Source organism: Mustela putorius, unplaced genomic scaffold (genome assembly GCF_011764305.1).
Source record: "Mustela putorius furo isolate JIRA1106 unplaced genomic scaffold, ASM1176430v1.1 tig00000508_pilon_pilon_pilon, whole genome shotgun sequence".
Lineage (NCBI taxonomy): Eukaryota > Metazoa > Chordata > Mammalia > Carnivora > Mustelidae > Mustela > Mustela putorius.
The window spans coordinates 4,833,651-4,857,918 of NW_025421402.1; the positions used below are offsets into that span (position 1 = coordinate 4,833,651).

Sequence of the window (24,268 nt, forward strand, 5' to 3'; positions counted from 1 at the left end):
GACCTCAGGCGATGGGGGCGAGGCCTCCAGGAGCACTCCTGCTTGAAGGCCGGTGACCTTGTGATCTCCACAAGTCTGGAGGAGGGGAGGACAGAGGGGAAGCTGTGACAAGTGGGGTTTAAGGTGAGGACCTATCTACCTGCCGGCCTACCTAGCCATCTACCTACCTACCGGGGGAAGGGCAAGTGCAGGGAATGGAAGAGAAGTTGTTTGGGCTTTTAGGAGTAGATAGTATGAAATGGTACTCAGTGAAGGAATCCACGTATTCCAATCGTATAAAATTCAGAAACAGCAAAGCCAACCTATGTTGCTGGAACAGTGAACAGTGGTCACCTCTCCACGCGTTTCTGGAGTGCGGGGGGGGCGGGCTACTCTGTCCTCATCTGGGCTGTGGTCACATGGGGGGTTATTACAAACCCCGTGTAAGAATGCATTAAGTTGCACACTTAACAATTTACGTGCTTCGCTGGGTAAGTTCTACCTTGATAAAAATGAAGGGGAAAAAAAAGACACCCAAGGTTTTCAAATTTTACTGCACGTAAGCATCCCACGGGTGCTTATGTAACATGCAGAGTGCTGGGAGCCCTGGAATCTGTTTCATTGGTCTGGAGCGCTGCCTGGGAATGTGCATTGTTGACATCTGCATCCTTCCCAGGGGGACTTCTGAGACACATGGTTCACAGATGAGATGACACGGGCTTGGGCATCTGCCCAATCAAACGGCCTAAGTGCCATCCTGCTGGCAGCCATGAGGGGCGGCTGGGTGGTTAAGGACTCCCAGATGCCCTTGGCAGGGAGGGTAAGAGGTTGGCCACGCTGCAGCATAGAGGAAGCAGTCGTGGGAAAAGTGGGGGCAGCTCTCTGGGCGAAGAAGGGTCAGGACAGGGTTGTCTGGGCAGCTCAGTCAGTGACGTGTCTGCCTTCAGCTCAGGTCAAGGTCCTAGGGTCTGGGATCAAGGCCCACATCGGACTCTCTGCTCAGCAGACTCTGCTGCTTCCTCTCCCTCTGCTCGTTCTCTCTCTCTCTCTTGCTTGCTCATTCTCTCCCAAATAAAAAAATAAAGTCTTTAAAAAAAAAAAAAAAGCAGGATTAGGACAGGGAGTGTGCTCCCTCATCAAGGAAAAGCACTATTCCGAGCAAGGAGACCTCTCCAGCACTCCTGTCCCCGTGTACCCTTGGTGCTGCTGTGGCTAGGGAAGCAGAGGTGGAGGACCATGGAATGGGACACTGACTACGGGGACTGGGGACTGGGTATGACCCGTCACGCATTCCTCAAGCACCTCAAGCACCTGTTGCCGGATGGGAAGAAGGAACCCAAGCCTGAAGACACAGGGCTAAAGAGAAGACCGTGGGAAGGGTGTGGATGGGCTGATATTTCCACAGCTGAACACCAGGATTGGCTGAATGTCTGAAAATGGACGTAAAGGATGTCTTCTGAGATGACCTTGACTGGAAGGCCTGGGAGGGCTGAGATACAGGGAGGGGAGCCACGCTTGGGGAGGGTTTGCCGTGTGCCTGACCCTTTACAAAGATGGTGTCTGTCACCTGACCCTCACAATAATCCCCTGGCCTGCCCTCCTCATGTCCCCCTTACGGAAGATGAAACCAAGACAAAGACACACGCACCCACGTGTCCAAGCCACAGACTCCCCATTGGCTGCACTGTGAACTCTGGTCAGTGGGGCTCAAGCCCCTCCCTCTTTCCCTGTCTCCTGCCACCCCTCCCGCTCAACCTCTCAGAGTGACAGCACATGTGAAGGATCCGCACAAATGCTTTCTCACACATTATCTCACTAGATTTCCCCAAACCTCTTGTGTTAGACAGGTGTGAGTTATGGATGAAAAATTCACCTTCAGGTAAAGGATAACCTGCTCAAGGTCAAACAACTGATAAACAGCCAGGAACAAGGCCTTCAGCACAGGTCAGATGGCTCCAGATTTGCCACCGTCCCTTGTCTGGACCCTCAGAAACACCACCCAGCCCTGTCAGAAGTCATCTGGGAGGGCTGGGAGATGCCACTGCCTAGCTAGGGCACAGCCTGGTTTCATGATGACTGGAAACGGGTTTTCCTAACCTCACCATCTAGGGACCAAGACGGAAAGCTGGCCTCAGCAGGGATGTGGAGGCCCTGGAAGCTTCAGTGGCTGCTCAAGATCCTACAGGACGTCGAGGCCAGAGGGGAGGGCAAAGAGCACCCATTGGCATCAGTCCATGGACCCAGGGCATGGGAGCAAGGTCCAGGTGGGCACCGGGATGTACACGGGCTCTCTGCCCTGACCCAGGCATTCTCCCCCGTTCATGTGGCCATTAAGGGGTCAACACACAACATGCGAGGAACACGCTGCCTAGGGAGCTGTGTCCTGGGCTGAACTGCCAGCATCTGGACTGCTCCGGGGTGCCAAGTCTTACAGTGGCAGCCGACACAGACCCTGCACTCTGCTCACGTGTGCTAGAGGACTGTCCGCTTGGTGGCTTCCTTCCAGCAAACATTCTTTGCCCACCCTGGTTTCTTCTCACTGCCTACACTGCCCTGGGATATGAAACCAGTGCCCTCGAAGTCAGACCTAATTAGACCAGCCACTCGGAGGCAGTGAGCTCCTCACGGCACACACCAGGCTCGCATGGCCACACTGGATTATCCTGCAAGCTGTTCCTTGTGCCCACTTGTCTGCTTGGATTATCCATTCTCTGTTTCCCCGCCTTCCATCACCTCCCTAATGGAGAGGCAGGACGCGGTCCCCCACAGGCCCGCATTCATCTTCCCAGTCTGACCCTCTTGCAGCCTATTAAGCTATGGCTGCGAGATGGAGGAGGGGAGAAAAATGAGAACGGTGTGGAGAGAGCCGTGGAGGGCAAATGGGACTCTTTGAGAAGCCGGCCCATTGATAAGTCAGGCCAAGGAGAAATGGCCTCGAGCTCGGAGAAGCGGAGAGCTCTCCAGACGGCGAGGCCGGGCGAGCAGCCTTCCTCCCTGGGCTGTGAGCAGGAGGAGGCCGGGCCAGGAGGGTCTCTGTGCAGAGGGCTGGGCGGTATGGGAAACAGGCCACGGCTGCCCCATCTCCGTGAGAAACTTAGTGGTTCTCCCCACTTGCCTCTGGTCCCCCAGGCACTGCGGGAGTAAGTACGGAAGCCCACAGCCCGGCCCTATCACAGATTCCGGGTTCTAGCCTCACCCGCCCTCCGCGGCCTCTGTTCACTCCGCTCCCGGAGCCGCCCTGGCGCACTCTGCAGAGCCTCCTGGATGCCCACTCCCTCTTGCTTCCCTCTGACTTGGGAGGGAGGTTTCCTCCCTCGTCCTCAGGAAGCCTATTCCTCCTCTTATCGTCTCCCCGCCTTTGGAAACCGCCATCGAAATGCCCCTTCTGTCTGTCAGCCCCTCTGCACACAGAGCTTCCTGCAGATCTGCAGATACCCCCGTGAGGGCTTCTTGGTCTCCCAGCTGTGCTCCATCCCGCAGCGGTTCTCGGCGGTGGGCTCTGGAGCTCTGGCCAGCATCACCCCGCAGGGCTGCGTCCCTTCCTTCTATGAGTGCTCTCCGCTGCACCTGTGCCTCCAGCGCTCGCCCCCACCCCCCGGGGCCTGCTCCCCCCCCCCCCGCCTCGCTTCCATGGCCACCTCTCCTTAGGCCCTCATGGGGCCTCCCGTCCCCCTGGCAGCTCTTCCTCCGTCACCACGTCAGGGGAAACGTCTCCCCTTCCAGGTACAGTACAGAAGCTCCACCCATATCCTGAGTTACGCACACCTTGGCCCCACTCCTGCACTTGCCTTTTTTTCACCCAGCGGACCCTCCACCGTCACAACCACCCCGACGGCGGGTCCACCCTTCTTGGGCGCGTCCTCTGAAGTGTGTCCGACAACAGTGGTCAGGCATTCCCAGGACTCTGAGGACACAATCCCAGGTGGCCTGCCGGGAGGTCAAAATTACTGTGAAGTCTGGTTTTATGCCTCTTTGTGAACGTCCCCCTGGTGCTGCCTTTGCAGTTTCTCCCCAAGTCCGAGTCTGGGCTGGCACCGCTGAAAAACCTGTTCCTAGGCCAATCCTATACCCACCTCCTCTAGGACACCTTCTCCAGATAACACCGTCTGTCCTTTCTACCAACTACCACTGGCTTTAAGACTGGTACGATTTAGCTTGGCGTTTAATGATTTATTTGCTTTGAGGGTAGGTCAACCCATTAGCAGTTCCTTGAGGGCAGGACGTACCCCCCTTTATGTGTTCCTCTAAGGCATGGCCCTTGGTAAGGCCTTGATTGGAATAAAGCCAAACGGGTTCCCTCAGAGGCCCTGGGACACATTTCCCCAACGCCCCCTGTGATGGTCCCAGTCTGGACACCCCACTCATGTCCAGTGTATCGCTGGACGGGCTCCCCGTGACCTCACCTCTCCCAATGGGGGGACGGCAGGGTGCTTAAGCTAACCTATCTCCTGGGCACTGTGCCCACGAGCAAGGCTCGTCCGACTTGTGGTTCCTTTCCAATCACTTAATCGCATTTGGCTCTCTGCACCTGAGGTTGAGGACTTCCAGCAGCTCCACAAATCCTCCTTAATTAAGCCTCCGGAGGCCCCTGCAGAGTGGCAAACAGGCGGCTCCTCTTCCTCGGGCCCACACGGCCTGGGGGCCGTTCAGCTTTAAGCGGGCACATCCAGGACCCAACCCACTGTTTGTGCAGGCTGCCCCTGGCTCCGCCTGACCCTGATGCAGCACCACCCGACCCAGGAGGGCTGAGTGGGCGGGGCGACAAGCAGCAGGAGCCCGGAAGGTTTCTTGGGATTGTGCAAAAATGAGCGACCTGCAAATTAGATGCAAAATACTGTGCAAGTATGGCTGATAGTAACTGGGAACCAATAGCTTTGGGCGTTTTAGGCCATGAAGTGCCGACCCCGTATATGGTCATGTTTACTGCCCCAATGTGCCTTTTCTGATATTCCAAGGAACAGGGAGAGCGCGCTTCTGCAAGACACTGAGGGACATACACCCTCTCTTGGGATTGCCCAGGCACAGGGCTCGTTAGAGTCAGCTCTACCTGTGTAAACATAAGACCCCATCCCCTGCCCGCACTCACTGGCAAGCCTCTACCAAGCAGCTCCTCCCTGCAAAGCCCCAGAGCAGAGCGTGAGGTGTCCTCGATGCATTGAACTTGGTACCATAAACATCTATTGGGTGCCTATGAATGTGTATTACGTGCCACTTACTAGCTGGGCGACCCTGGGCAAGTTCGTTTTCTTGTTTGAAAGGGGGTCACGCCAAAGTGCTGCAGTGCATGAAGAGGTTTTTTTTTTTTTTTTTTTTAAGATTTTGTTTGTTTTTCAGAGAGAGAGAGAATGAGCACAAGCACGGGGAGTGGCAGGCAGAGGGAGAAGCAGGCTCCCTGCAGAGCAGGAAGCCTGATACAGATACAGGAACCTCAGGGTTATGACCTGAGCCGAAGTCAGACGCTCAACTGTCGGAGCCACCCAGGTGTCCCCAGTGCAGGAAGAGCGAATGGCAGGACATCCCTCTCACGGGATTTGCTCAGTAACACAAGGAGCCAACTGTGGATACAGCAAAAACCTGGATGAACCCCAGGGAGTTATGCTGATGGGGGAAAAAAAAAAGCGCCAGTAACAAAAGATTACAGGCTGTGTGATTCCATTTATGTAACATATGTGAACCAACATAATCCTAGCCATGGAGGGCGGACAAGGGGCTGCCGAGGGCTAGGACAGGGGGTGTGTGGCTCTGAAGTTTGGCACAGGGAGCCCAGAGACGGTCCAGGTAAGTAACCTTGACCGTGGTGGTGGTTACACGAAGGAATACGCATGAATGCGTGTGTGACTGGGGAAATCTGGACGAGTTCTGTGAGTGACATCCGTGTCCGTGTCCCGGTTTGGATATCGTACTGTAGTTAGGTATGCTGTTAACATAGAAGGGCTGGGTGAAGGATACTCAGGACCTCCTTGGACATCTCTTTGCAGTTTGAGTAAACCTACGCATATTTTATTTTATTTTATTTTTAAATTTTTTTCTATGCATATTTTAAAATAAATTTTTTTAAAAATGGGATATAGTACTTAGAGCATAAGGGTATTTTTGAGGTTTGATGAGTTAGTATCAAGCATATCACACAGCATCTAGCGCATCATAAGCCTTTGTTATATGTTGCTGTTGTGACTACAATATGCCAGGCACTGGAGAGCTGGAAGCCACGGTCTGTGGCCGTGAGGAACTTCCTATCTAGCAGAAGAGGAAGACACAGCAAAGAAAGGTTTTTAATAGGATATGCTGAGTGTGCCCGGTACATGGGAGGAGTTCTGTGGGTTTGGGGGAAGGTTTCCTGGAAAAGATGTCACTAGACTCAAGTATCGAAGCACAGCAAGAGTCAGCCAGGTGAGGGGACCGTGAAGGGCACCAGGCAGAAGGAACGGTCCAAGCAGAACTGAGAGATATGAACCGCACGGGATGGTTGAGAAACCAGGGGCAGCTGGCTCTACTTGGGCCTCTGGGGGGCAAAGAGTGAGGGGAAGAGGCTGGCAAAGTAGGCGTAAGCCAAGCCAGGGAGGCCGTGAATGTCTCAAGAGCCCAGACTTTGTCCTTCAGGAGGCAGGGGCAAGGAGCCACTGTCTTCCACCAGCCTCAGCCACCCTTGCTCTTGACTCTGTGGATTCCCTGGGCGCTCCTGCCGTCGGGATCTCGGAGAGGGCCGAATCAGTGCCTCTGTCCCAGCCTTGAATGAAGGACTGGAAGTATCTGAGAAGGTGAGAGGCGCCGCACAGGCTCTGCAAAGCCAACTTGGACTGGCCTTATACACAGCCCATAAGGCTACTGCAAACCAACCCGCGCGTCACCTTCCAGACCCACACTCTCCTTCCCTCCCCGCGTGGGCTTTTGTCTTTGGTGGGCTACTCCTTCCACTACAGTGGATAATCCACATGCTTTTTTCTACAAGCCTGTGCACGGAGCGGTGCACACCGCATGGAAAGTGGGGCCACAGACAACAGGTCCAAGTCCACCTCCTCACTGACCAACCCCGACACTGGGAAAGCCACCAAACCTTCCTGAGCTGTGGGTTCCCCCATGGTGCAACAAGGGTTCCGAAGATGCCAGAAGCTGAGGGGTGGCTCCAGGGACACAGAAAGTCAACCATGATGTGCATGAAAGAGCCTTGTGGGTTGAGAGGAAGTGTTCAGGTGGGACTGATGACTGTTATTGCTCCCGAAACTGGTTCCTTCAACCTGCACGTGTGGTTGGAAAATCAGAGTAAATCCCCTTTGAATCTGGGCAGAGTCTTTAGTGACGCAAGGACAGAGAAAGGAAAGGAAAAGAGAGAGGAGCAGGGGCCAGGCAGCGGTTATCTGGTCTACCAATGCCACACTCGGGGTAGTTTTTCCCATGAGATCCTTTTTGTGCCTAAAGAGCTTTCACTAATGAATTCACTCCCCAAACAGTTTTTGGACGCCAAATAGGTGCCAAGCGCCAGTGCCTGGTGAACTCAACAGATAGGGCCTTCGCTCTCATGGGGTCACAGTCTACTGGCAGAGACAGACGTTTATCTAATAAACACCCAATTATCTAATTAGATCTCATGATGCATGTTGTGGGAAGGAAGAATCCAGGACATTGCCAGAGTGTCTACCACAGGCCTGATAAGATTCTGGAGGCCCTCAAGGGAAGCTTTTCAAAGGAAGGGCTATTTAGGCAGAGATCTGAATGGCCACAAGAATTTAGGGAGGACCAGTATGGATGGAAAGAGTGGTCAAGGGCCAGGGACCAGCATGAGTAAAGGCCATGAGCCCAGAAAGAGCCTAGCAGTCACAGAGCTGGAGGAAGCCGGTGTGCAGAGTGCAGAGCCGGGGAGGGCCCTGGGAACCACCAAAGTGTTCTGAGGGTATGAGAGAGGGTGACCAGACCAGACTTGTGTCTTTAGAAGGTCATTCTGGCAGCTATTTGAAGTCTGGACTTGAAGGGCAAGGGGAGATGCTCACATGTCGGTCACAAGGTGACCCCAGGGGCACAGGCTGGGGTAAAGTGGAGACAGGGGGGTGGGGTCTGGGTCTCGGTACTCCCCAGGGATCAGACAGGCACCGGTGAGGGACCGGATGCAGGGGAAGTGTGGACCCTGACTCCCAGCGCACACAACTGGTTGGAGCGGGGGCCATTCGCAAACCAAGGGGACACTGGAAAGGGATCCGGCAGGGGGTGGAGAAGGCAGGGAGGGGGTGAGGAGAGGAATCATGCCTCTGTCTTTAGATATGTCAAGTCTCAGGTTTCCCGAGACATCCAACCGACTCAACTAGGCGGGGGCATGTAAGGGGCCCAACGGAGATGAAAAGATGCAGGCTGGAGGTGTGCTTCTGGGTGTCACCTGCACGGGGCTGATCACAGAAGCCTTTCATGAGATGGCCTGGGGACAAGTGTCTAGTCGGAAGAGAATGCCTTGAACCGGACCAGACGGAACGCCAACGTTTAGAGATGGAGACGGGAAGGATGAGTCAGCAAGATGACTTGGGAGCGAGCAGAGAAGCCAGGAATAGGGGACCAGAGGAGCCAAGGGAAAGGGAAGTGTCAGAAAGGAGTGAAAAATGCTTCTGAGAACTAAAATATGCTCTGTGGTATAGCGACACAGAGAGCTGTTTCGGGAGAGTGAGGGGGGAGGAAGCCAGGCCGAAGTGGGGCAGAGGAAGAAGCTGGGGGTGGTGCGCACATGAGGAGGGCTACGACAGTCCGCGCTCCCAAGAGACCCGGCTCGGAAGGAGAAGTGGAGCTGGGCTTGAGGAAGGCTTTTGGCTTTGTTGTTGAAGATGGGGGAAGCGTGGGCGTGATGGGAAGGATGTTCCCGAAGAGACCAGAGGGCAGGATCAAAAGCACAGGTTGGGGGGCACCTGGGTGGCTCAGTGGGTTAAAGCCTCTGCCTTCGGCTCAGGTCATGATCTCAGGGTCCTGGGATCGAGTCTCGCATCGGGCTCTCTGCTCAGCAGGGAGCCTGCTTCCTCCTCTCTCTCTGCCTGCCTCTCTGCCTACTTGTGATCTCTGTCTGTCAACTAAATAAACAAAATCTTAAAAAAAAAAAACAAAAAAACAAAAACAGAGGTTGGGGAGAAGGGGAGTGGGACGTGGCCTCCTCTGCTGGAACGAGAGGGTGGGAGCGAGGACTGGCGCAGAGACAGGTGTGTGCGTGTCAGGGCGGGGGGCAGTTGGTGCGTTCAGTAGAGGGGTCCTGCCTGAGGACTCGTATTTCTCTGGGAAGTGGGAGGTGAGGTCCTCCGTGGAGAGTGCAGGTGTAGGTCGAGGTCCGGAGAAGAATGTGGGAAACAGGCTTTGTGGAGAATCAGGAGAGAGACAGCCAGAGGAGTGGGGTGGGAGCACCAGGCAGTTCTGAAGAATAAGGTGGGTTAGTGATGGTGAATTTCTGGAGGTACCGATCTGCCTTATTTTGCGCCTTTTTCTAAGCGGGTTGAGTTATTTGGATGCAGATGGAAAGCAGCAGAAAGTGATTAGCCCAGAACTGGGGCTTTGCCAGCCTGGGGCAATAGAAAGACAGAGGGTCAAGAGAGTTTGGGATATTGGAGGGGGCATTTCTTACAATGAGAGGACATGGGATGTATCTCGACTCAGAGAAGGGACGGCAGAGGAAGGTGACAGGCGGCAAGAGAGGAGAGGGACTGAGGGGACCAGTGGACCGAAGATCCCCTGAGGCCTCAGAATGCTTGTTCAATAGTCACTGGACAAGCAAGCTCAGTGACCAGGAGGTGGTGACCAGAAAGCAGGGTGTCTCCACCCGGTGACCCTCAGGTGATGGCAGATTGTCAGGTGACCGGCTGGGGCGGGAAGGGCTGATGGTTTGAGGTAGTTAGAGCGGTCCACAGAGTCGCTGGTCTCAACCAGGACAATGGGCAGCCTGGGAAAGGGGAGCGTGTCTATGGGCAGATGCCAAAGGCCTCCCTGCATGAGGAGAGCGGCTGGTGATGGGGGTGGGGAATGCAGCCTGATTTTAAGATTTGGGGAATACGTCTCTCGGAGAAATTATATTCTCTTGCATCTCAAGTACATTCTCCAGAGCGAAAGTTCAGGAAAGAGAACGGGAATCATAAGAAGAGATAGCAAATGGCGCACAGGGTCAGAAGAGATTCATAGGTAGTTCTGACGAGACTGACATGCTGTGTGACCTTGGGCCGGTCTTTTCCCCTCCTGGAGTCTCAGATTTCTTATCAATAAAAATAGGTTGGGGGGCTTGGCTATGCTGGACTTTTCCCAGTGACGTTAAGGAGCCACGAATGGGTTCAGGCATGCTGAGATGCTGACCTCCACTCCTACCCCTCCACCCCCTAGCCCTTGGGTCGGAGTTCCTGAGCCATCATCGCTGTGCATGTGTGCTCCAATGTGAATGAGAAAGTGGGGAAGCATGGGCCAGACACTCTCCAGGGCCCCCACCGCGTGTGACGTTCCGTCGTGCGCATCTCTGCTGCTTGGTCTTGGAGGGGGCTGCGGGGAGGCTTGTGGAAGAACAGACAGACTCCCGCTGCCGGCAGAAGTCCATCTGCTGACAGAGACAGGAGCCAAGTCTCCCAGCTCCCCACTGCTCCTCCCGCCTCCCACCCAGCACCGGCGGAGGAGCTCTGATCGGCTCAGGTGCCCAGGGGAGGGGAGGTGCGTCTGCCCCTCTTCTGTCTGGTGGCTGGGTGGTCCCTGCACAGGTGGTCCCCTCAAGCCTCATCAGGAGCTTATGGAAGTGGAGGAACAGCCACCCACGGGCTCCTTCACCCACTGTCCAGTCCCACGAACAGACTCACTGCTTCTGAGGAGTCAGGAAGCAGGTGCTTCTGCACAGGACTGGGACAGAGCCATCACAATGCAAACCCTTCTCTTGGTGCCAGCTACTTCTCAGAAATCCACGGAAGATCCGCTTCTGTGGCCGATCCTGGACCACGCTCCTGCGGCTCCTGGCCCTCCTCGGCCTCCCCCTCCTTCCGTCTCCCATCAGATGCGATATGCTTGGGTATGCACCTGCAGCCTAATTGTACCAGGAACAACCCAACACTTGACCCAGTACTTGGTACACAGTAGATACTCAATGAGTATTTACTGAATAGACGAAGACTACTCTCAAATATTTAAAAAAGAAAACTCAAGCCCACTAGAATTTTTTGAATTATTGATCACATTGCTCCTGTGTATTTGCGTCAATCAATGATCACTTTTAAAACTCTTTGGTATTTACTGGCGCTTACTGGGTGCCACGCATTTCACAAGTATGGGCTGGTTTCATTTCCACAACCTGTGAGATGGGTCCCTTAACCCCATTTTACAGAGGAGCACACCGAGGCTCAAAGAGAGGTAAAGAAACATGTCCAAGGTCATAGAACTGGTAAGCAGGGGCCGTAGGATCCTAACCCAGAGGTGTCCCACTTTAAAACCGCAATCTTCGCGGCACACCAGGCCACCTCTGAGGGCATGCACACAGAACAGAATGGAGAGAGACGGACGCAAAGGGGGAGGCAGAGAAGCCTGCAGGAAGGCTGCAACAACTCAGCAGGGGACTCCCTCCTGCCTTACCCCGGGGAACTGCTTCCAAGGTTGTCTAAGTTTGGCTGAAGAAAAGTGAAGAGGGCCAGGCCCTCACTCATCTCGCCCCCTTTGACTGTTCCCCTGGTTCACCCATGACCCAGGCAACCTGGCATTTCATTCAGTGCTGCTGGGCTTGGTTCTCTGAGTCCCTCGAAGGCCAGGGAGGACTCATCCCGGCGACAGACCTTCCCCGCTTCCCTTTCCACGAGGCAGAGCGACTAGTGGACCCCAGGAGCAGGCAGGAGAGCATCAGCAAACACAGGCGCTTTGACCTGCCGGCGATGAACACTGCTGCTGCCAGCCCCCTGCACCCGCCCCCTGCCTCCCCGCCTCCGCCTGACAGGTGAGCAGCTGTGCTCTGCATCTGTCCATCCACCTGTCTCCCGCTCAGGGGCCCGGGAGAGAGCCGATGCTCCCGAGAGAGGGGGCCCTGCGCCTGAAGCAGCTCCCTTACTCCAGAGATTAATCAGAAGGAACAGGAAAGGGTGGAGTGGGATGGAGAGCGGGCCTCTCTCTCCATCCCAAACCCCAACCCCCTCACCATTGCCACGGCCCTCTCGCTGCCCCCCCCCCCAACCCCCACCTCCTTCTAGCTCCCCCAGCTCTGCATGCCAAGCTCTGCAAATTACCACACATGCCAATAAGTCATTAGAAACCAGAACGGCAAATACGGGGTTGCCATGGAGACCGATACCAGGAGCCCGCAGCCCTGGGGCCGGCCCGTGGCTCAGGTGTGCTGTGGGGAGAGCTGGGAGGGCCAACGCGCCTGGCAGAGGGGAGATAAGGCGCTCTGCTCTCAGGTTGCTGATTCCGGGCCTTGGGCCCCCTCCCGGGCCCCTGCAGTTGCTCCAGAGGCTGGTGACGGAGGGGTGGGGAGTGGGGGGCGAGCCCGACGCCTCACGGAGCCCGCCTGCACCTGGAGGAAGTGGCAATGCTAACCCAGCTTCGGGCCAGCCCTGGGGCCCAAGGGCGCCTGTGCTGAATGCCCGGGCTTGGAGGAAACTGAGCCCAGGAAGGGGCTGCGGGCAGGACCAGCTCTCAGGCAGCACTGTCTCATCTTCCCAGACTTGGAACTCACTCTGCTTCTGCCCCATGCTACGCACAGTACCGGGCCTTTGGCAGCAAGAAGACACACGTAACGCTTGTTGGAAATGGACGCGGGCCGGCGCGAATGCGTGTGAGCACCAGCAATTTCGGGCAAAACAAGAGCGAGCAGCCCCTGCCTCCACCAGCCCAGGGTGGCCTCGGCACATGCCCTTTTCTGGGGCCTCAGTTTCATTAACTGAGAATAACTCGATCGGGTTTCCCACACGGTGTATTTCCAACCAAGCTCTCCTGAGCTTCTGAGTTAGAAGGGGCTCCTCTGCGGCTATGGGTCAGGATGAGGCCAAGGCCGTGGGGGTCTGGTCCACTGGCTTTGCCCCTCTAGTCTCCTGCTGCGGGTGTCATGTAGAACCACAGCACTGGAGGGCCTAAATAACCCATTTGTTATCTTACAGCTAGGAGCCCAAAGTGGGTCTCACAGGGGTAACACCGGAGTACCGTGTGGGGCTGTGCTCCTTCTGGAGCCTCGGAGGGGAGAACCTGCTCCCTCGCCCTTTCCAGCTTCTAGAGCTGCCCACATGCCTCGGCTCACGGCCCCTTCTGTCTTCTCAAGAGAGAAGTCTTACCAAGTCTTTCCTCACATCTCATCACTCTCACGACTTCTGCCTCCCTTCTCCACAGGTAAAGGACCCTGTGATTCATTACACTAGCCTTACCTGGTTAATGCAGGATAATCTCCTTATGTGAAGGGCAGCTGATTAGCAACCTTAATTCCACCTGCAATCTTAGTACCCTCCGCTGTATCACAACATAACATATTCGAAGGTTCTGCAGATTCTCAGGCAGACATCCTTGGGAGGCCACCAGTCTGCCTGCCCTACACACATACCACTGACCCTTGGAGAACACAAAGTTCAACACACTGACCCACCCACGCCCACCACGCTCAGTGAAAAAACCCATGTGTATTCTCAACTCCCCCAAATCTCAAAAACTGAACGACTAATAGCCTACTGCTGACCTTCCAGAAGTCTCTCTGATACCATAAACTGCTGACTAACATGTGTTTTGCACATTATATGTATTATATACTGTATTACAATAAAGTGAGCTAAGAGAAAAGATGTTGTTTAGAACGTCACAAGACTGAGCGTGGGTGGCTCCATCTGTTAAGCGCCCAACTCTTGATCTCAGCTCAGGTCTTGAGTTCAAGTCCTGAGCTGGGCTCCATGCTGGGTGTGGAGTCTACTTAAAAAAAAAAAAAAGTCAAAAGGAAGAGAGAACACATTTACAACGCTGTGCTGTGTTTATCGATACCGTAAATGTACGTCATTTGTTTATAAGATGAATCGTCCGTCAGTATCATTATCGATGCTGTCTTATGTGATACAAGTGCTGGAGATACTACCTAGGTTACTAACGCTGGACCTCCAAAATGAGAACGATATGGGGTGTCTGGGTGGCTCAGTGGGTTAAAGCCTCTGCCTTCAGCTCAGGTCATGATCTCAGGGTCCTGGGATCGAGCCCCACATCAGGCTCTCTGCTCAGCAGGGAGCCTGCTTCCCCCTCTCTCTGCCTGCCTCTCTGCCTACTTGTGTTATCTCTCTCTCTCTGTCAAATAAATAAATAAATTAATTAAAAAAATGAGAACGATATGACAAAGAAATTCACATTTATTTACAAAATAGTTTTCCGATGTATTTATTGAAACCATCCATGTCTAAGCGGACCCGCATAGTTCAAACCTGTGCTGTTTGAGGGTCAGTTGTATAGTTTGTTTTTGGCAAAAAAAAAAAAACAAAAACAAAAAAAAAAGGACTCTTGACTGCTGCCAGTTTTAAAGTGCTATGACCTGGACACCTTCTTTCCTCCCGGAGGGGTCCTGGCGAAGAAACCGGGAGGAACCCTGTGGACTGCCCCTTGAGTGTGCATGTTGGCAGGCTCGGGCTGCCCCGATGGGGTGTGCAGGGAGATGGGTTTCTATGTCCACCAGAAAAAGGGGCTGCGGGGAGGAAAGCATGAGAGACGTTTTGGGGAACCCACCCGTCTCGGCTCTCTCCTCACCCCTCCGTGAGCACCCCTGTATTCAGACTCCTTTGCCATCATCTGTTCTTATTTTTATTTCCAGGGACAGCCATAGGGAACTGTGTATGCAGCATGTGATCTCTCCCATCAGACTGAAAGTTTTCTGAGGCCATGACCTTGTTCTACCTACCCCCATCGCTCACTGAAGGGATACTGATTGCATCGTCATAAAGCTGAGATAGCATCCTTCCTTCCCACACCCTGACCTTCAATACTGTCTGTCTTCTTCCTGGATTTATCCAGAGGACTCCCCAGATTATTTATAACAAACTCCGGAAACAGTGCCCAAGTTCAGTAAGCACAGGTCTGAGGATCTTCCTGCCAGCGCCTTTCAGGACCCGTAAGGATCAACTCTATCCTTTGCAGGTGGGACAGGCCCCAACATGGTTGGGGGGACATGGTGGCCTCCGTTCCTACCTCTGCGAGACCCCCCTCTGCTGACCATCCAAAACAATGTGAGTCTCACAAGAAAGGTGCCCTGGGTATTAATCACAGCCCAGGTGTTTTCAGATTTTATGCAAATTCCTCACCCTCTCCCAGCCTTATTTTTACCCTTGGTACAAGCAGACAGCTGGTTCTCCTCGCTCCCTCTGTCATATGTCCCCGGGGGGGACACTGGAAAAGCAACGGGATGTGGTGGGAAAGCTCTTCTTTGGAGGAGTTGCCCTGGGGGCATGCAGGAGAAAAGGAACTCACATTTATTGAGCTTCTACTTTGTAGCTGGCACTTTACACAGATTAGCTCGGTTAATGTGGTGCTGGAGGAGCCGGGCTCTGGCGTCAGGAAGGTTTGGGGCTGACTTCGGCTCTGCCGCTTGCTGGCTGTGCGTGGCCTCTGGCAAGTTACTTAATGGTTCCCAGCTTCCCAGTTTGGTTTCCTCAACTGCAAAATCAGGGAGAATCATATCTACTTCACAACGTTCTGTGTAAATGAGGTAAAGATTTCCACACACCCTGAGCACTCGCTGCTGTCAGCTCTCGGTATGAACCGCCCCAAGTGGTGGGCGCCTTTAACTCGGATTTATAGGGGAGGAAACGGAGCCTCAGAGAGGTTAGGTCAAACGTCCAAGGGCCTGTGGTTAGGGAAGGGGCTCTAACCCAGCTCCGATGCCAGCCACTCTGAACTGCGAACCATGCGCAGAGGAGCTCTGAGCTTAGGCCTGTGTCTTCTAGGTGCCTGGAGCCTCTGAGGTAGAGCTGTTGGGCTCTCCTTTCTCAGGCTGCCCCCCCACCCAGAGGGGAGAAGACTGTGGAGCAGACGGCTTTGCCCATGTGACCCTTGGCCCCCCGCTCTTTGGTGCATGGCCCGGGAGAGGAGGGTCCACTTGGGTCTCGGGTGGGTGAGGCACTATCCATGGACGCCACTCCACTCTAGAGCAATCTCTCTCCACGTGACAGGAGTGAGCCCAAACTGCCAAGCCCCAGGCAGCCTCTCTCCAGGGTAAGGACAGACTTACCACCCCCCATCCTGCCCCACCATGGGGGGGGGGGGGAATGCTTGCTCCTTTCTGCACAACTTTATTTCCAGTTAACTCAAAGTGAAACCCACTGGAATGGTCTAGGGGTAACCTACTCAAAGGAGCACAGGCAGTGAGGGAAGGGAGACAAAAAGCTGCTTGCAGACTGGGTAAAAAAAGGGGAGCTCCTGGGAATTCCAGATAACCAGCCGGGGGCGGGGGGGGGGGTGCGGCGGTGTTGGGGCAGGGGTGGAGGGGGAACGGGGAGGGGGGGGGAGGCTGGTGGATGACAGCAGACCAAAAGAGTGCGGATACATGAAAACAGCCAGAGAGTGCAAAATCAAGAGGGCTTCAAAGGACAGAGATGGCTGGCTCTCGAGAGGAGAGGGCAGGAGCCCGGGAGAGTAGGTTTCCATTCTCTAAAGGGCTGCTCTCCTGTCCCAGGATGGCAGGGTAAGGAGGGACCCTCGACTGAGGGCCTGCCCCCGGGAGCTTACATCTCCCTCCGATGCTTGCCCTCACCTCGGTCACCCTTCTCCCCCTCCCCCAGCTGTACGTTCCCCATGGAAGAGCCCTCCCCTCTGCAGAGCCACACTGCATCCCTTCCCTAGGCCCAAGTCAGTCGCACCTCCTCGAGGAAGCATTCCTATACACTCCCACACAGAGCTCGCAGTTCTGATAACATTTATAGTCTAAATCACACAGTTTAGCGCTTGGTTTTAAATAACTGTCTGGTATTATTCCCTCGTTATTGCTTGTGAGTATGAGTTTTGCCTCCCCAGCTGACTGGTGGGTTTCCTTACCAGCAAGGACTGTGTCTTACACTACTTTACTTACTCCCCCACCCCACGGCCCATGCTGCCTGGGAGACGGGCCCCGGGAAACGGGGACTTAGTGGGTCAGGACGGATGGACCACGGTGGCTTCGATGGCTGGAGAACTTCCTGACTAGCCTCTCAGGGAAACACTGACATGGATACAGCGGCAACCTCAGGTTTTAAAGGGTCGGCTCCCGTCACCCCTGTTCTCACCCCTGCAAAGGCGCCCCCCATTTGGCTCTGAGGAAAACTCTTCACTCCAGGCTCTCCGAGATCTGGCCTCCGAATGTCTCTCAAACCCTCCAGGAACAGCCCTGCCTCTGAGCCCCCGCACCTGCTGTTCCTTCCACCTGACGTGCCCTTCCCATCTCACCTCCTCTTCATCTTTGCTCATATGTCCCCATCTCAGCAAGGTCTCCCCAGGCCACCATGTACAGAATTACAAACTCTCCTCTTCCTAACACAGACTCTCCCACTGCCCCACCCCTGCTTTATTATTTTTTTCCAGCACTCGCCAGTCTCAAACATACTATTCATTTTACTGTATTCCCCAGACCATGAAGTGTCAGCTCCACAAGGACAGAGATGTCTGGGTGTTCACTGTCTCCTGTTCCCCCAGTGCCTAGCACAGATGCTTAATTAATACTTGCTGAATGAAGAGATCCCAGTTCCACCCTGTTTCTGAGATAGCCCAGAGATGGGCCAGGGACAGGAACATTCTGGAAGTCCCTTCCAGAAGTGGCATTCCAGCATTCCACTCTTGGACCAATGCTGGGGAAGCACCTTCCGAAGTTCAGAGGCCTGGAGCTGTGCGAGCCCCAGCTGCCTTCATCCCACTGGGAGGTCTGTCCAAAAGTAGAAGGCGGGGGTGGGGGCACTGGCGGCAAGGTCCTGTGTCAAGTCCACCCCCCACGCCCAGACACAGCTTTTAAATTTCTGGCTTGCCCAGCAGCTGCCCCTCTGTGCTCGCTCGCTCCCCTGGATGTCGCACCTCTGCCCTCCCAGGCCAAAGACAGACACTTCATCACCTGCCTTTGAATGTTCATACTGAGAACACTCTAAAGAGGGACAAAACCTTTTCTGCCTTTCTTCTCTTCCCCTCCTTTGTCTTTAAAAAGACAGGGTCAGGTAAGACAGACCCACTTTTCCTGGAGGACCCAGGCTGGCTGTCTAACTCTGCTGCCCCTTCTTGCTTATGTTTTTTTTTTTTTTTTTCCTGGAGGATCCACCTTGTGACATGTAAATATGAAGGCTTGTCCTTGTTCCTCCCAAGACACATGAGCCTCCCTAGTTAGAGACACCTCACTGACAGCGCTCATTCCAAACCAACCCCACTAATCTGCCCAATCTGGGGTCTGCGTCCCATGCTCACATCTCCCAGAAGTCACCTTCATATTGGTTCCCACTATGTGGCTGTGGGGACTAGCTCTTAGGGTCCCCCTTCTCTGAGGCCACTGGCTTCCTGCAGCCCCAGAGGCACTTAGCTAATACAGAAGGAAACAATGTTGGCTCTCGAAGAACTGTGACCTACAGGGGCAAGAAGATGGGAGACCTTCTCTGAAGATCCCCCAAAGGAGACAGGCAGTTCCTAGCTTGGACAGGACTCGGGAACTTTTCAGCCGGGGGAGGGAAGGGAATGGGCAGGATGCCCCCAGAGAATGTTCTAGGAGGTCCAGGGGGCACCGGATTCTGGAGTGGTTCCAGAGCAGGAGCCCTTGGGTCAGAGAGAACATTAACTCCTCTGTTTTTTTTCCAGCTATGCTCCTTGAGCAGGTTACTGAACCCGAGTCTTGGTTTCCTTGCATTTAAATTTGAAGTCATAAAAGCACCTACCCCATCAGGGTGTTTAGGAGGATTTAATGGGCGAACGGATGTAAAGCACTTGGCACAGCACCTGGCACATAGTAAGTGTTCAATAAACACCCGCGGCTACCGTGAGTGCCATTTCAGTGTGAGAGGGGGAGGCTGAGACACAGCTGTCGCCCCAGAAACCCCCTGCCTCCTCTTCAGTTCGAGACCTACCTCAAGTCCATCAAATGCTGATCAGCAGGGAAGGAGTAGGGAGCGGGGGGGAAGAAATGTCCAGAGAGAAACTGAGTTCTAAACCAAACCTGGTTCTGCTCACCTCCTACAAAACGGCTCCCTCAGTCCATGGGAACATTGGAGAGGACATGGTTATGAGGCCAGTCCCAGCAAGGGCGCACCAGCTCCCTTGCCCAAAGGCCAACAATGTCTCCGGGCACTGGAGACAAAGAGGCCAAGGTGGGCCACATTCAAGGTGTTCCTGATATCCACAGATGGTGACGCACATACAGCAGGCCCCTTTTCATCCACGACTCCGGGGTCCCAGGCTCCTCCGCACCATGGTCCCCAGACCCACCATCTGTGCCCGGCTGACTCCTTTTCAAGCCTTGCCCCGGATGTCATGTCCTTTGAGAGCCATTTCTTAACCCGCAGACAGAGCCAGTCCCCCTGTCTGCGCACCCTGTATCACAGCACTTCCTAATTGCTGTAAGCCGCCCCTACTTAATGATAGCGGTAGTCCCACAGCACTTACCGGGCCAGGCTCTGTTCTGAGCTCGCTACATGGGTTCACTCATTAAATCATCATAACGACCCTCCGAAGCAGATTCTATGGTTATCCCATTTAGACACAAGGAAACCAAGGCACAGAGAGGTTAGGTGACACGTCCAACATGGCTCAGCTAGAAATGGAGCTCCACCTAGGTGGAGCCTGGATTTGAACCCTCGCAGTGTAGCTCAAGACTCTACACTCTTACTGTGAACTCTTAAAAGGCAAGGGTGACATCTGATGACCCTCTGTCCCAAGCACGGGGCTGTGCACATAGTAGGTGCTTAGAAAGGATGGGTTGACTGCATAAGCCAATGCCTGTTTGAGGCTAACCTGGTGAATATTCCAGCCTCTGAGCTGCAGGATGGAGAAACCCAAGCCTCTCAGGGAAGTAGGAGATAAAGGTGCCCTTCTTATTCGCGGTCTTAGGGATCCCACCGCAGCACACCTCGACTGCCCTGCTTCTGTCTAGTCTCTTGCTCTGTGTTTGTTGTTTCCCAGTTTCTCTTCTGCCTTTGTGCTCCTCTCCTTTTGTTCTTTGATCACTACCCCCCTTCCCCTGCCCCATCCAGGCCCTGCCCATTGTCCCTCCAGGTAGCTCTTGCATCCTTCAAAGCCTCCTACCCCCATTCTTGGCCTTGGAGCTTTTATAGAGCCCAGGCCCATCGGTCCAAGGAGGCTGAGAAGCACCAGTGATATTGACTCATTACACTGGCCATGGACCAAGCTCCTACACCCTGACCCTGAATGAAAACAGCAATTTCCCATCAGTTCTACCTGGATGCAGAGTGGGGGTGCGGCTGGGGGGTGGTTGCCTGCCTATAGCTTGTCACTAATCTGTGTGGAATGAGGAAGAGCCACTACCCTCTCCACCTCCTCTCTCAGGGTCCCAGCTCCTCCAAGAAGCCCCCGCCGAGCCCCTGAGAAAATGTATTCATGCAACCATTCAACAGATCCTTATATATTCTAACATTCTAGCTGAGGAGAAGAGGCAGCCTTCTGAAACACACGGGTACAATGTACCTTCAGACAGCTGCACGAGGGGCCAGATGTCACAGACATCATAGAGGCTAAAGGAACTGCAGACAATTAGTGCTTTCAAAACAGAGACCTGTGTGACCTGGGGCAAGTAGTTTATGCTCTCTGGTCCTCAGTATCCTAGCTCTGAAGAAGGGGATGACAATCTAGCTCTTAGGTTGTCTGGAGCATCAAATGGGATAATTTTGTAAAGCTGGTGACAGACTGGTGCTTAGTAGGTGCTAAATAACACATTTCTTTCTCCATCCTCCATCTAAAACACTGGCCGTCTGCTCCACCTCTCAGATAAATGGTAAGATACAAATGGACCAGCCTTTAGATCAGAAATGTCTTAAGGACAGAATGATCCTGGGTCTGTAAGCTCTGGGGTAAGTGGTAATGCTGTAAGCTGCTGGGCTCGTCCCGTTAGAGATCACTTGCTATGATGATGATGATATTTCACTAGGATTATTCACACTTCCCTCCCCCACTCCCAAGCAGTGGGTCTTTGAAAGAGGCTGGTGGGCACAGAACTAATCAGCCGGGAGGTCCAAATACAAGTTCAGTTCTGCCCTGAGACATGGAGGTTTGTTTAACTGCTATATTCTCAGCTCTTAAAATAGTACCAGGCACATAGTAGGTGCTCAATAAATTGCTGATTTTTTTTTTTTAAAAGCAATGGACTTTCTTTTTCTTTGAAATAAAAAGATGGATAGGGGTGGGCTAGGAGGGATAAATGGCAGGGGCCAGGGGGCATGCCAGGGAAATGAAGTTGCCAGGCCCACCAACCCGGCCTCCTCTGCAAAGGGGTACAACAAAGCCAACAGTGCGTGTGTCCCCACCTTAGGACGTTTGGTAACCGAGCACACATGCCTGCCTTGAGGTTTATGCTGCAGTTTTCAGAACAGAAGGAGGGCAAAGGTGGAGACAGAGATCAGGAAGCGGGGGAGGGAGAGGTCTTGGAGAGCAGTGTGAGGAAAAGGGAGACAAGGAGATACCCGTGGAAGAAAGAGAGTGAGGGGAGGAGAGAAAGAGGAAGAAGGAGGGGCGCAGAGGGAGAAAAGAACAGAAGTGCGGAGCAATCCTGGACAGTTACAGAGGAAAGCTGCTGTCACAGCCTGCTGGGGAATTCATCCCAGCAGACCCCTGAGTTCCCACCGCCTCTGCTGGCTCCTCGGGAAGGAGGGTGCCAGGGGGAGGGTGTGCATCTGGGGATGCTCCTAGATACTAGGTGTCCACCAGGCACTGGGCAGTTCTTAGTCCCTGAAGCACTGTGCCCTTAGTTCCTGCCAAAGATGGGGCCCCATCCTGGTTCTGAGGGACCCCCCTAGGCAGGAAGAAGGACACTCAGTGTGAAGCAACCCAGGGGGAAGGAAAAGGGCCTAGAAGGCTCAGACCCCTAGCTGTGCCCATCTCTTGCCTCTTCTCCACAGAAGGGCACCTGGCCAGCTGGGAAAATGGGTCAGGCCACCTACAGCTGACTTTTTTTCCTGATAACTACAAGGGGCAGGGGCTCAATGCCCCAGACACAGCCCCTGCCTACCCCATGCCCAGTGATCTTTGTTGGTGGGACCTTTAAGAAGCAGTGGGCTTTGGGAACCGAACCTGGCCTTCTTACTCAGGAAGGAGACCTCGGGCCAAAGCCCATCCCAGGCTGGCCGGGAAGAGTGAGTCTGCTGTTGGCCTGCTACATGGAAAGACCCAAATCTCAGTGATACTCACCAAGCTGCTGGGGAGCTGCCTCTACTCCCCTGACCCTGGGAGGAGGCCGTTCTCTCAACCACCCCACCACCGGGGTCTACAAACTGCGCACTGACCGACCCCTCTCTGGCAACTGAACGCTGTGCCCAGCCCACCCCCTCCCGACCCTGCCGGTCGCCCAATTAGAAGCTGCGTTGGCTCCAACAGATGGGAGCTGCGGCAGCCTGAGGAACAGAGCACAAAGCCCAGCTGACATTTTCCTTCCTGTTCTTTCGGCGGGGGAGGAAAAACAGGGACTTGTGTGGGGGGGTGCACAGCAACATCCCTAGGGCCAACCCCCCAGTGCCCAGGTCTCCCGCACCTCTTTAGCTTCTCAGCTCAGCCCTAAATGGAGGTCAGTCCCCCCTCACCCAGCGGTTCCTCGCTGGCTGGGCAGCCAGAGCTTGCGCCGCCCTTCGCCTGCAGGACTGACGGACCACCTGTGGCTGGCCAGCCCCCTCCTGTCTCCTGGGTGCTGCGGTGGGCCCAGAGCTGTCCTTCCGAAGCCGCTTCCTACTCTCAGAGCGCCCCCCCCCGCGCCCCCCGCGGCTGGGACCAAGGCCGGCCCATCCCCCACCCCCAAATGTCCCATCGCAGGCTGCGGACAGACCCCTGCTGGCCCGGGAGAAGCCTGGCTCCTGGTTCCAGATACTTCGGACAGACACCAAGGCCACCTTGTCCCTCCGCGCGGACACCCGAGCTCCGAGCGGCCCCGGAGAGCTTCCACCCCACCAGTCGGCCCCTGTCCCGCCCTCTCTATCCCCTCGGCCACCTTTCGGCTGCCAGACATCTCCGGGCGCCGCTCTATCCAGCAACAGTTTGGGGCGTCTCGGGCCTCCCCCGGGGGGATTACGGCCCGGCCGCCCCCTCCCCCGCCGCCTCGGGTGCTGCCCGCGCGGCCGGCTGCCTTCTTTACCTTCTGAACCAGCCCTGCCTCCGTCTGCCCCGGCGACCGCCTCCCTCCCCGAGTCCCAGGCTCCCGGGCCGGCGTCCCCGCGGCCGCCCGCGGCCCGCCCCTCCCCCAGCCCCCGGCAGCTCCGGCCGCGTCCCCCCGCCGCCACGCCGACGGGCCCCCGCGCTGCCCGGGGCTCAGCCCGGGGCCGCACACTCACCCGCGGGCGCCGTCCGGGCTCCCGGGGCCGCCGTCCGCCGCCCGCGCCGCCGCGCCCCGCTCGGCTCCGGCTTCAGCACGGGGCTGGGCTGGGGGAGGCCGGGGCGCGCCCTCCTTCCGCGCCGGGGCCGCCGGCGCAGGCCGGGCAGGGTCGCGGGCGCCTTCCCCGCCGCCGAGTCGTCCGGGGAGCGGTCCTGGGCCCCGGCCGGGCGAGCGCGGCCGCAGAATCGCCGTCCTCGCCGCCCCCGCCCGCGCCCGCGCCGTCCGCGCCCCGGGCTCCGCGCCGCCCTGCGCGTCGTGGCGGGAGGCTGGCGGGCGACAGCCGGACGCTCCCTCCGCGCAGCGCGGCCGCAAGTGCACAGAGCAGGCCCTCGCGCGCCCCGCGCCCCTCCGCGCGCCCCTCCTCCCGGCTTCGCGCTCAACCTGCCCGCCCGCTTCGCCGCTGCTCCCCCAACCTCCGCGGCCCGCTCCGGTCGCCTCCTCCCCGTCTGCATGCCACGCCACCCCCCCCTTCGGTCCCGCTGCCAGTTTAACTCCTGAGTAGCCGGAGGCCCCCCTCTCCCTAACGCGCACACGCACCCGGGAGGGAGGAGTTGGGTGGGGCCGATGCTAAGGCTGGAGTCGCTGGGGCCGGGGGGTGGTCCTGTGCCTTTGGACGCTAAGCTTAGCTGAGAAAAAGGGGAGCGGAGCCCAGATCGGAGGGGAAAGGGATGGCGCTTCTGATACTGCCTCAGCCTCTTGTAAAGGCCGGGAGGACAGAAGAGGAAATTCAGCAGCTTTTAGAGGACAGGTGCATCTCGAGGGCAGTGCGTGCTCCGAAGACAACATTTCTGTTGCCCTCCCAAGTTAACAGCAGACTGAGGAATGCAGTGAATGGGTTAG

The 24,268-nt window shown here is 55.6% G+C and overlaps 1 protein-coding gene across 2 annotated transcripts in view; it reads right to left on the reverse strand.

Moving 5' to 3' along the window:
* Nucleotides 1–23,912, reverse strand: part of LRRN2 (leucine rich repeat neuronal 2) — a 61,529-nt gene extending 37,617 nt beyond the window's left edge. The window contains exons 1-2 of one of the 2 annotated variants that reach the window (XM_045081074.1): nucleotides 23,388–23,912; nucleotides 15,370–15,555 (exon numbers count right to left, since the gene is read on the reverse strand). The gene's annotated coding sequence lies outside the window, so the exon portion shown is untranslated. The remainder of the gene's footprint in view (nucleotides 1–15,369; nucleotides 15,556–23,387) is intronic. The other variant, XM_045081073.1, reaches the window with a different exon arrangement.
* Between the last annotated feature and the right edge of the window lie 356 nt (nucleotides 23,913–24,268).